Source organism: Equus asinus, chromosome 3 (assembly GCF_041296235.1).
Source record: "Equus asinus isolate D_3611 breed Donkey chromosome 3, EquAss-T2T_v2, whole genome shotgun sequence".
NCBI classification, from domain to species: domain Eukaryota; kingdom Metazoa; phylum Chordata; class Mammalia; order Perissodactyla; family Equidae; genus Equus; species Equus asinus.
Window position 1 is genome coordinate 10,659,398 of NC_091792.1, and position 12,113 is coordinate 10,671,510.

Sequence of the window (12,113 nt, forward strand, 5' to 3'; positions counted from 1 at the left end):
TCTAGATGCTTAGCTGGTACAGCAGTCAATGGTCACAAAGTGAGCACAGCAGGTCAATAATCCTTAGTTTTCAGGAAAAGATGCTTCTCCTTTAAGAGATGGCTGTATTGGTGGAAGATACATCCCTATCTTTAAGGACATCATTCCTGTCTTTGGGACACCGTAAATGTTTACAGCAGATGCACCATGCATGCTCAACAGACCACATCAGGCTCTTTTGCAAAAATAACGTCAAGCTGAATTAGTTTTGAACCAAATGGCTTCCTCATATACTCCAATACATCCTATTGCTTTTTTATTTATTCATCAACAGCAAACCTCACACCTTAGATCTAACAATGTTCTTTCAATCAGATCCAAAAATGTTCTGTCAATTGCAGGCCTTCCGCTTGTCTTCTAATCCTGGAACACAGGAAACGGGAGAATGGAGGCGAGAACTCCTGGTTTTACAGTCTCACATCAGTTGGTTTATCCTTTCCTCCGTGTAAACCCACGGCTTCGGGCCTCCTGTGTGACAGGGGCGTTGAGTCCAATCTGTAGATCTAGACTCAGAATCTCAGCGCTCTCCCGGGCCGAGCTCTGGCCTGTCCAGTGGATGTGCGTGAGGGAAATAAAAGACCCTAGGAAGGCAGCGAAGCGGTGGCAGCGGTAGTTAAGGATAAATTCTGCGGAGGCCAAGTGGCAGAGTCGCTACACTCTGCTAATAATTATCACCACTATGAAGCATGGGAGCAACTGTTCCCCTTCCCACCCACTGTCCTAGGAGTGGAGGGTAAATGCCCCTCTGTGTGACTGTCACCAGCTTTGGAGTGATCCAAACAGCCGCCCCGGGCACCACCTCAAGACTCCGACCAGCGTCCCGGCCCATACTGGGCGGCCGCCACCAACCTGCCCGCAGCGGCCAGGGAGAGATGCCGGGGTCCCCACGCCGCCCAGGCCGGGGACAGAAGGACCAGAGGGGCCGATCCCGGCGCAAGGCGGGCGGAAGGGGGGTCCCCTGCCCCTGCCCCTGACCCGGCGGGCAGGCGGGCAGGCGGGCGCGGGGAGGCGGCGGGAGGGCGGCGGCGGGGAGCGAGCGCAGAGTCCCCGCCCGCCCCCGCGCTCGCCCCGCCCGCCCCGCCGGCGCCGCCGCCTCCCGGAGCAGCCGCGGCGTCCGCGCTCCGGCCGCGGGCCCGGCGAGGGGAAGGGCCGCCCGGGGAGCCGCGGAGGCCGAGGCCCCGGGGCGGGAGGAGCCGCGGCAGCTGCAGCCCCTGGTGCGGACCCCGGCGGCCGGGCCGGTCCTGTCCTCGCCCGGGACCCCGCCCCGGGAGGCGTGGGGTGCGGAGCCCAGAGGTGGCACCCACGATGGGGACAAGTTTCTCGCGGCTTGAAATGAAGGGGTCCTGAAACAAACACTCGTTTGATATAATCAGCTTAACAAGTTTCTTTAGACCAAGAGGAAATACTTCCCTGGAGTATTTTCGGTTGAAAACATTATTCTGAAAGTTATCGTCTGCTGTGGTTATTTGCGTATGTATATTTGTTAACTTTCTAGCCAATAGAAACCCTTAAATTAAAATATTCTGACAGACACATTACAGGATGGCTGTGGCGCTTGAGCATCATGTTATCAGTTTAGTTAGCATCTGTCTTCCAGGACTGGTACCAAAGCCAGTCCCTTGGCGATGCGTGTTGCTTGTTACAGTCGTGGCTGAGTCCCACCAGGTTCGCAGCCCTTATATGGCTAATTTTAGTAACGTGTAGCGTAGCACGAGGTTGTGGGGCTGCTACCAATACTGCTGCCTTATTTAAGTGAAGCCAGTTTCCAAAGGGCCGGGGCTGCGGGGAGTGGGTACTGCGGTTCTCTCTCTGTCGTGCGAGCCTTAAAATTTTCTCCAGCGCTCATTTCAGCTTGTTGAAGTTTAACTTCAGGTAAGTGTGCCCATTTATTTGGCCTATCCAATAATAACGATTCAATTGTAAACTTTTAAAAGAGATGAAGCAACTACGTTGCTCTTGTTTATTTACTGAGACAATTTAGGAGTTGACCTAGTGACTACTTTTGTTCTCTTAGTGGAAATTATTTTAATTAAATCAAGTAAAACAAGACAAACAAAAAACCCCATTCTTTTTTATCATTCTGAGTTATTTGTAAGTCTCTTGAAACATTCCAGTATTGAGAAGAGGGACTGCCCCCTTTTAATTGTTTAAAATCTCCATCAAAAACTTGCAGTTGTCTCTTTAATGGGTTTATTAAACAAACTACTTGTCTTCTTTTGCTTGAGGGACTTTGTCAGAAACATTAGGGATTCCTACTTGATACAATGTATTTTATCACCTTCAGTTAGTTACTCTGGGTACCCATTTGAATGTCAAATTTAGTTAGAATTGAAGTATTATTTCTTTTATAAACAATTGTAATCTAGCAATATATGTAATCAGGAGGGATTTCGAGAAGAATACTCTTTTAAAGAATGGAAATGCGTATGTTAAAATACTAATATGTAAATATTGAGACACAAGTGAAACTGATCTCAAACACTTATGTAGTCTCTCTTTGCTCTTAGCCATATTAGAGCAGAATAGTTTGGGAGTTTCTCGAAAGTCTGTGTAGAACATGTATATTTCTCCTTTCCTGGACTTCAAAAATAAAATACTCCTTTAAAAACAGGGCTGTATATACCAAGGGGCTTGCTCTGTCTCCTCCCCCTGAACACAGTGTCTGCCTTCCCTATGATAAGCTAATTATTTTTCTTTAAATGCATTTAATGGGAAAAATAGGAGGTTTTCTCCTCTAATATGCAAAATCTTGATTCTAAACTTGTCTCATTATTTAAAATTTTTCTTTAGCATCTTTAAAATAAGGGAATTTCAAAACAGTAAAATATCTTAGAAGAACACATGCATTTTTGTGAAGAGATTTATTACTCAGTTTTGTTGATTTACAATATGGCATTTTCTTTCAGCTAATTTTTGGGGAAAGATAGTGTTTCTGAAAATTATAGCAAACATCTGAGTAATTTTGATAAAATTTAAAGTTAGTTTTAGTGATAGTAGCGATAGCATTTTAACTTTTTTTTCCTGAACCATATATCATGCAGATGAAGTAAATGAACTGGAATTGAAATATGTCATGGTTAGTGTGGGTTTGGGGAAATTGTAGCTTTAGTATTTCTTTTTCCAGTTAAGGGAGTGTTTGACTATATAACTTTCTTGCAGTCAAGCTGTGCTTTGCTGCTTTTTGGTGCAGAGGCCAGTTTACTGACGCCCACTCCACAAGCAAACTTCAGCTCTTTTTCAAGGTAAACTGCTGTATTTATTGTAATATTTGTGTGTGGTCAATCATTTGACATGAGTAAAACTGTGCTTACATATTAATTAAGTTCCCAGCTGTTTTTTATGTTTCACTGACAAAGTTTCTGAGTGATGTTTCCCTAGCTCCGTGTTTTCCAGAGGCTTCCTGGTTTATGCTGCAAGATTTTGCATAGTTCAGTGATCTTTTTTACTTTAGTACTGCATGTGTCAGCTTGTAGCCAAACTAAATGTGTGTGTGTGTGTGTGTGTGTGTGTGTGTGTGTGTATGTAGATATATGGGTACTTTATTATGCATGATCTGAAATATATAATTTATAGGATAAATAATGTAATTATACTTACCGTAATGTGGAGATGTAATATCTGTTTCAGTTATCTATTGCTGAATAACAATCCTGGAATTTAGTAGCTTAAATTAAAAGCTTAAATTATAAGCTTAGTAGCTTTTAATGTCTCTTGTCGTTGTGCGACTTGACTGAGCTCAGCTGGGCAGTTCTCCTGCTGGCCTCACTTGTGGTCTCATGTAGTTATAATCAGATGGCAGCTGGGGTAGAAGCATCTGAGGGGTTTATCGTAGTGCTTCCCTCTCTCTTCAAGTAGCCCCGGGGCCTATTCTCTCATGGTGTCTCCCTGTCATGGTGTCTCCAGCAGGGTAGCCACATTTCTTATATGGAAACCTCAGGGTAAGCAACAAGCACAACAGTAGAAACTGGCAGGCATTCTTAAGCCTTAGACCTGGAACTGGTACAATGTGACTTTCTCCACCTCCACTAGACTAAGCAGCTACAGGGCCAGCCCATCTCCAGAGAAGGGGAAAGCACTGCCTTGTGATGGGGAATGGCAAAGAATCTGTGGCTGTCTTTAATCCACCACAATATCCTTCACTAATAATTTTGTAGATGAATATCACAAGATTTTAGAGCCAAAAGGCTCTTAGCGATTGTTTAGTCCAACATCATCAGTTTACATGAAGGGGTACTGGAGCAAAATATCACAATAGAAGACAGAGTCAGAGTTATTACCCTCTCAACTTTTTTTTATTTCTCATAAGGCATGGAAAACTGCCTGGGATATAGTAGGCAATAAATACATACTGTTGACATGGGAATTTATTAGTAAATGAAACCTAAGATTCTAGTAATATTCTACTTTAAAGGTACTCACTTTTCTAACTTGTTAGAAATATGCCTGAATTTTCCAAAAGGCATTAAGACTTGAAAGATATTTTAAATGGTGGCATAACAAGATATTTCAGGACGTTTTCACATAATTATTGTGCCTTCTCCAAACGCACACACATCAACACAGAAGTGGAATGTCATAAGACAGTGAATCTAAGGTAAATCTTCTATTCCTGGGGACTGTGTGGCCCCCTCATGGTCTAATACGCAGGTCATTATGCCTCTTCACACTCCTCTCACCCCATGAATGTCCTTATTTTAGACTGTAAATGTGTACTTCTCAAATAATCAATTAGGATGGGAACCTGTTTTTATTGCCAGAAAGTTACCCTGCTCATGAAAACACCATTGATGATATTGTTTTGTGCCTGAACTTAAAAATACAAAAGTAACAAAATTCACTGTATATACAACATAAAAAAAAGTTCTGTTGGTTTAAGTGAGGTACGTACCGAAATGTGTCCAAACTTTCTGACCTTTCATTGTGTCTATCCATCTCATCTAACCCCTCCACCTTTTCTAACCAATGTTTTCATTTTATAGTCTCTACATCAATTACCCTAATTTAAAAACACCAGTGAAATTCTACTCCTTCTCTTTATTTTTTCTCCTTAGTTCCCTTCTTTGACTCCTAGGTGTTTTAATTCTGATGGCAATTGTTCTTTCCTCCCTGCTTAGACTCATCTTCCTTATTTATGAATCCGTTTGCCTGTATTTCGTTTGTCTCGGAACTAAACTATGTATTTATTGCCTTTCTTAATTTTTGGACTTGCTAATTGTCTATTTTTCTATTGGGTTTTTCTTTTTTCTATTGATTTGTTAGATATTCTTTCACAAAGAAAAACTATGTATTAGTTGGAAATAATAGCATTTGTTTGTTTTTCCTAGTATTTTTCTTCATTCTTGTAACTAAGAGAAGAAATTAATTTTCTTATGAATTCAGGTCTCTGTTGTCAATGTTTCTTTTTTGTTATATGCTGTAAGTAGAGTGGTGTGTTTCCTAGTTAGGAAATGAAGCTCTAATGGCTGTGCTTCCAGAGTACTACATGAAGCTTCTTATAAACTGGATTTAAGGAAATCCCAATCATATAGAATAAGGCTTATGCAACCTCTTTTAGAAATACCAAGTCTCAGCATCTGGTGTTCCTTTTCCGTTTTTTTGTTCCTGTATTGTAAGAGCCCTGTTGATGACTGTTTAAAGGTTATGTGACTTTTCACCAGCTAGTCACGATGCTGGTTCTGATTCCTCTGTAAAAGTGGGAATGAAAATAGCCATACCTCCTACTTCACTTAGCTGTTATGAGAATGTAATGAGCCTCTGGCTGTAAAAACACTTTACAAATTATAGGTCATTTTTCATCTCGGTTTTGGTTTGTTTATAAGGTGTGAAAACTAGATTTAATCATTTCTAATGTCTCCAGCAGTTTGAACTATGTGAGAGTCTTTAAAACATCACTAAGGGAGAGCAGCACCCATTGATTGGAACGTAGTAATTACGTGGTAAAATCCGGTGAGCAGAACACCTCTTCTGAGGGTTGGAATCCCATCATCTGTCCACATGGTAAGTTTGGCCTAAACGTTGGACATTTTGTGTCAAGTTGCTTTGGCCTCCTGGACTTCAGCCTCTTCAGGTGGAAGAGTATAATTCTAAGACACTCTGGTTTTCCTGAGTAAGTTATTATCCATCTATAATATAACATTTAAAATACTTGAAGGTACTTATATACTTACTTTCTACCATCTGTTATTGCAAGAAATTCAAAACTTACTTCTCGTATGAAATGAATTTACTGGCCTCTAACCCTTAACCAAATATGTCATCATTGTGCTTGTACCTTTGGAGAACTCAACTATTTTCCTCTTGTCTTACACATTTGTATACTGAAAATTTTTTTCTGACCCCCCTCTTTATTTCTTATTTACCCTTGTCAGATGCGTAATTGGATAGCTTTGAAAGAGCTTGAGATTTAGAGTGAGATAACCCTGCCTTTAAGTCCCAGCTTTGGCAGTTTTTATCTGCGGTCCTGAGCAAGTTGTTTAGTCCTTGTCAGCATCATTTTCCTTTCTGTAAAATGAGGACATGGACCTCATAGGTTAGATACTTTATCTGTGAGAATTCAAAGGCATATAAAATGCCTAGCACAGTAAATCCTCAATATATTTATTACTTATCATGGTAATTAGATCTTGAGTAAGGATGGTATAATTAAAAAACACTTTGCTGAAATTCCAGAATGAGTAAAATGAGTTTCCTTAAAAATACCAGAAGTGTAAACTCAGCAAGAGTGATCATTTTTGTAGTTCATTTATTCAAAAAACATTTGAGTGCTTGCTATGAGCCAAGCACACTTCCAGCAGCTGGCTGTGGAATGACAGACAACAGGGCAAGTCGCTGCCCTCATGCAGCCTGCCTTCCAGGGAGGAAAGACAGAAAATCAACTCACAAATAAATATGTATGGTGATTTCAGATGTGATAGGAACTGTGAAGAAGACAAAACAGATTATGAGACAAAGAGTGGCAGGGTGTACAAGAGGCGGAGGAAGTCCTGCCATGGTGCGGGAACTAAGAAAACACTGCTGGAACATTCCCGCTGTGATGGCATGTATGATTATTATTAAGGGGAGGAAGACCAAGCAATGTAGCCAAAAGGACAAGGTCGGGAGCACTTCACAATTGAGGTCATAGCTCAGGTATACTCAGGTGAAACAGGAGGAGCAGAGCATCAGAGATAATTGTATACCTCACTAATTTTTAGGGAAAGTCTTATTCCTAAGTTAACTCCTGAAACAGTTTCATTTGAAATTCTAGATCTCAAACTATCCTCCATTTAATGTTTCACTTAATGGCTTCAAATTAGATGGTAGGCTTCTTGTGGATCCCATCATGCAGTGTGTTTCTTTTGGTCTGTCCCTGACCCTGGCATGGTGTAATGCAAACAGAAAGTGCTCATTTTAATGCGCTCTTTAATTAATCATTTAATGTGGTACTAGAGTATCTTTTCCTTTGTGATACATAGTAGACCAGCTACTGGGGCCCCCAATCATTTTGTTTTAAGGAAGGCCTCTAAGTGGACAGCTCACTTTACTGCCACACGCCACCTCCCCACCCCCAATGACTTTGGAAAACTCGTCAAAGCTCAATGGTCAAGGCTCAAAATACACCTTAATTTGTGCATGTAGAATCCAGAAATTGTCTTTCTTCTACTAGAAAAGCCTAGATGCAAAGTGAAAAGATCATGGGTTTCGGACTTGAGCAGACCAGCGCTGAACTTTCAGATACACTCCAGAGCAGACCTTTGCCAGCTTCTTAACCTTCTGAACCACGGTCATCTCATATATGAAATGGAGATGATAGCACCTTCCTCATAATGCTTGAAGAGGCTGAACAAGAGCGTGTCCTCAAATGATGGTTCTATTATCTATCCTACAAAATGTGCTTCATCTCAGGAAGTGTTTTGGGTGTTCGCAAATTCCCATCTTACTGTGTGCGCCAACTGCAGGTGCACTCTCCATCAATTCATTGTGTGCCTAAAAATTCAGCCTATTTTGAAAAGGGTGCATACAGCATAAGAAGTGAGTGTATATGTGTATATGTATTTGTAGCTATAAAAATACAGAGTTATAGAAAGTTATTTTACAGACATTAATTACTTATTGTCTCTAAATGGTTCTCCAAATGTAATAGAAGAGATCTTTTACAGTTGTCCTAAGTATTTTTTTGTTTGTTTTTAAAGATTTAGCAGTATTCACAGTCAAGGACTGTCACAGTCTCGTTATTTTCTGGCCCCTGGAGGAGAGCTGTGCTAATTGAGTACATTTAATGGGGAAAATTATTGCTTCTTTGTTTATGTTCTGCTTCAGCTCCTGTTCCTCTGCTTATTAGTGCTTGTTACAATTTATTAACCATGAATTATACATCTCAGTAAATGAAACGTTCCTTCTCTGCTGCCTGCCTCCCACACTGAATTTGCCAGGTAGAAAATTTGCATAAAGTTAAGAACCAGTCAGTTAGCTTCTTGAGAATAATGTCGTTACTGACCAATTTCTTGTAGTGCTTGACCTCAGAACAATTCACCAGCTCCTGTGGACCCAGTGCTGATTTTCCTTTTCCAGCCAGGAGCGGTCGTATCAGCCAGGCGCAGCACCGTGTACCTGTCTTTACAAAGCTGTTTACAGTCACGTCTGCTTATTAGATTTCCCTGGTTGAGAGCTGCATGTTTTCTTCGCCCTCCCATTCTTTGTATCCAGCAAACCACACACACACACATATACACACACACTTCCCTATTACAAATATGGTGCATTTTATGATGTTTTATGGCATTATTTTTTCCACCTCCATCCTCAAACCATTACATTGGAGCTTTAAATAAACGGGATTTTATGCCATACATGGCTGTTGACAAGTTTTCGTTTTGTCACTAGAGATTTTTCTCTTAATACATTGTGTAACAGATTAGCACTGTTATGAATACATGTGTTTTTGAAATTTGCGTTGATTTATTCTATGTGTGGAATCATCAAATCATATATTTCTCTTCTAAAGGGATACTCTCATTCCTTGGTATAGTTTTGGTTTTTTTAATGAAGAGGCAGTTTTTTAAGGCTTACCCAATTTACTTGACCTCTGTGTGCCTCGATTTTCCTATCTATTAAAAAATGGACTGTCTTAAGGGGTTGAAGGAGATAATCGGTGCATAGTTTCTTGGCACAAAGCTTCCTGGCTGGTAACTGGCTGTGGCAGTTACCTCATGAAGAGATGGGGTGGTTGGCATGTCTCCTTGAGTGTGAGTGTGGTAATGGCTTTTGCTAATAGAAATGATTCTGGACCAATGTCCCACCTCAGGCACTTTTTACCTCCTGCCTCTTGATATGTTACAGCTAGGAGCTCTAAATTGGCATGTAAGTTTTCTGACTAGCCTTGAGGCTGCCATACTGGAGAGGCCATGTGTAGGCTCTCTGGTCCCCAGTTTTAGATGAGCCTAAGATTCCAGCCACTTCCATCAAGACATCATACTTATGAACAAATCAATCTTGAGTGTTCCAGATTAGCCCATCTACCAGCAGAATGCCACAGAATCATCTATTGATGCTCCATACAACAAAAGAATTTCCTGGTCAGGATCTACCTGAATTCTTCACCCACAAAACCTTGAGATTTGAGACAATGGTTGTTGCTATATAAGCCACTAAGTTTTGGGCAGCAATAGATAACTAGAACACTGATATATCGAAATAAAAAGGCTTTCATATCCTGTGACATTACTAAAATTACTTATTAATTTCTAATATTTTTCTATATATATACTCCTTATGTATACATTCAGAATATTCTGAATATACATATGATTTTCTAAATATACATTCACCTGTGAAAAATGACTTTTATTCCTAGTTTTCCAATGTTAATTAACTCATTACTATGCCTTCTTGCAGTGCTTAGGGCTTTGGGACAGTGTGGGATAAGCGTGGTGATAGCAGCAGATTAATGGCCAAAATGGCTTCAAGAGGGAAACCTGTTAAGAGTATTGTGTTCAGTACGATGTTTGCTTTAGGTTTTTTGTAGATGTACTTTATCAGATTAAGGAAGCTCCAGTCTATTTCTGGTTTCCTAAGAGGAATTATCATTATTATATTATAATAATTATTATCTGAAAAAAGAATAGCTCTTGAAAACTGTTTTTAAAAAATTATTTGCAAATTGTTTTTCTCATTTTTCTAATGTGAAAGCTCTTGAGGTTATATGTGTTAGGATGATTATTGCTGTAACTTTAGCCACTAGAACAGTACCTTTATTTTTTTTTTTCATTTATTTATTTAGTTTTTCCTTTTTCTCCCCAAAGCCCCCCAGTACATAGTTGTATATTCTTTGTTGTGGGTCCTTCTAGTTGTGGTATGTGGAATGCTGCCTCAGCGTGGTTTGATGAGCAGTGCCATGTCCGCGCCCAGGATTCGAACCAAAGAAACACTGGGCCGCCTGCAGCAGAGCGCATGAACCTATCCACTCAGCCACGGGGCCAGCCCCCTAGAACAGTACCTTTTGAATAAATGTTATTGAATACAGCAATAAATAACTGAAAAATTAGTTGAATGTGTGACAGTTAAACTTTCATACTTTCTACTGGTATATCTGGAGCTACTAATCAATTAAATTTGAAGTTGCAAAAAATTGATGGAAGGAAAGCTACTGTAAACATCAGGATGGGTGAAGTCTTTTCTATTTTAAAGGCAGTTAACAGTATCAAACATTACACCAAGTCTGAGAGTGACACAATTTCGTAATTGTATTGATCAACATATATTCTTAAATTTAATATTTATATATATATACTGTGCATTTATTAAAAATATAGAGACGCCACTATGTAACTGATAAGGAATGAGTTCCAAGATCTTGAAAAAGAAAATCAAGTCACAGTATAGTGACTAGAACATAATGCCATTTGTATATAAAAAGAATATATACCCAATTATAGATTCTTCCACCTATTTTATAGTGTAGGAAACTAAGTTATGGAGGGATTATGTAATTTGTCAAAGGTCACATATCTGTCCGTCTGTCTATCTGAAGGTATTCATAATAAGTTAGTGAGACGGGGCCTCCCTGGAGAAGGGACTGGAGAAGTGGAAGGTTAAGGACAGGAATGAAAGAGACTTCTTATTTTATTACTTTTCATACTTTTTAATTTGTGTCATATACATACAATGTCTATTCTACTAAACACATAAGTAATTTTTAAAAACTGCTGCTGTATTTAAATAGGTTTATTATGACGTGGCATAGTTTTCTACAATTGTACTTACTTTTTAAAATTTTCACTTCCAATATTGTCGAGTTATCCTGTTTGTATTTTTTTTTGAGACTCTCCAAGGGTTTAAGCAAGAAAATTTTTAGAGCGCTACTTGTATACTAATATTGTTACAAAGTCCATGTGCATATGAATAATACAAATGTATTTTTGAATAAGTGAGGTTGCCGTCGTTCCCGGAATTGAATGAAACATGAGCCTTGACCCTCGTATGTTTGGCAATACATCTCAGTGAAAGTTTGCCTTCTCAATTTGAGATTTTTGAAGGTTGTAATTATAATTTTACGAGGTCCTAAAGGCCTTTTTCCCCTAAATTTCTTAGACCAAGTGAGTAAGATAATTTCCAGAAATGTCACAAAAATGCTGTCCCTATAGTTCACGTTTTAAAATTAGGTTATGATTGAATGTCATTAGCTACAAGCAATGAAAATAAGGATAAAGACACGATCCTTAGTGTGATGTGTGCAGTATAGTTTTTAAAGAATACCTCATGCTGTGTTTTAATGGGAGTGAATCTTAACTTGTTCGCTATGCATGAATATGCTTTCCCAACAAAAATGTTCCTTTGCTTATAAAAATGTTTTTCTCAAGGGTAGTAAATTTGGAAATCTATTTACGTCCTTCTGCCTACGCATATGGCTACCTTGTTCAAAAGAGATAAATTCCTGCTGTACTCCAAAATTGTAAACGTATTTTGAAAAGTTCTGGAATGCATTGATAAGGAGAAGTACTTGTAAATAAATTATATAGTCAATTATGTAAGGGTTAATGTTACTTTGAATGTAACTGGTGTTAAAGAAAAAAATATTCTGACACTAGTTAAAACAA

General features: G+C 39.4%; 1 long non-coding RNA gene across 7 annotated transcripts in view; it reads left to right on the forward strand.

The window, feature by feature from the left end:
- Window positions 1–1,173: 1,173 nt before the first annotated feature.
- Window positions 1,174–12,113, forward strand: part of LOC123284567 (uncharacterized) — a 162,954-nt gene continuing 152,014 nt past the window's right edge. For 2 of the 7 annotated variants that reach the window (XR_011501854.1, XR_011501855.1), the window contains exons 1-3: window positions 1,521–1,911; window positions 3,199–3,281; window positions 5,897–6,036. This is a non-coding gene — a long non-coding RNA (uncharacterized lncRNA). The other 5 variants (XR_011501856.1, XR_011501859.1, XR_011501860.1 and 2 more) reach the window with 3 other exon arrangements.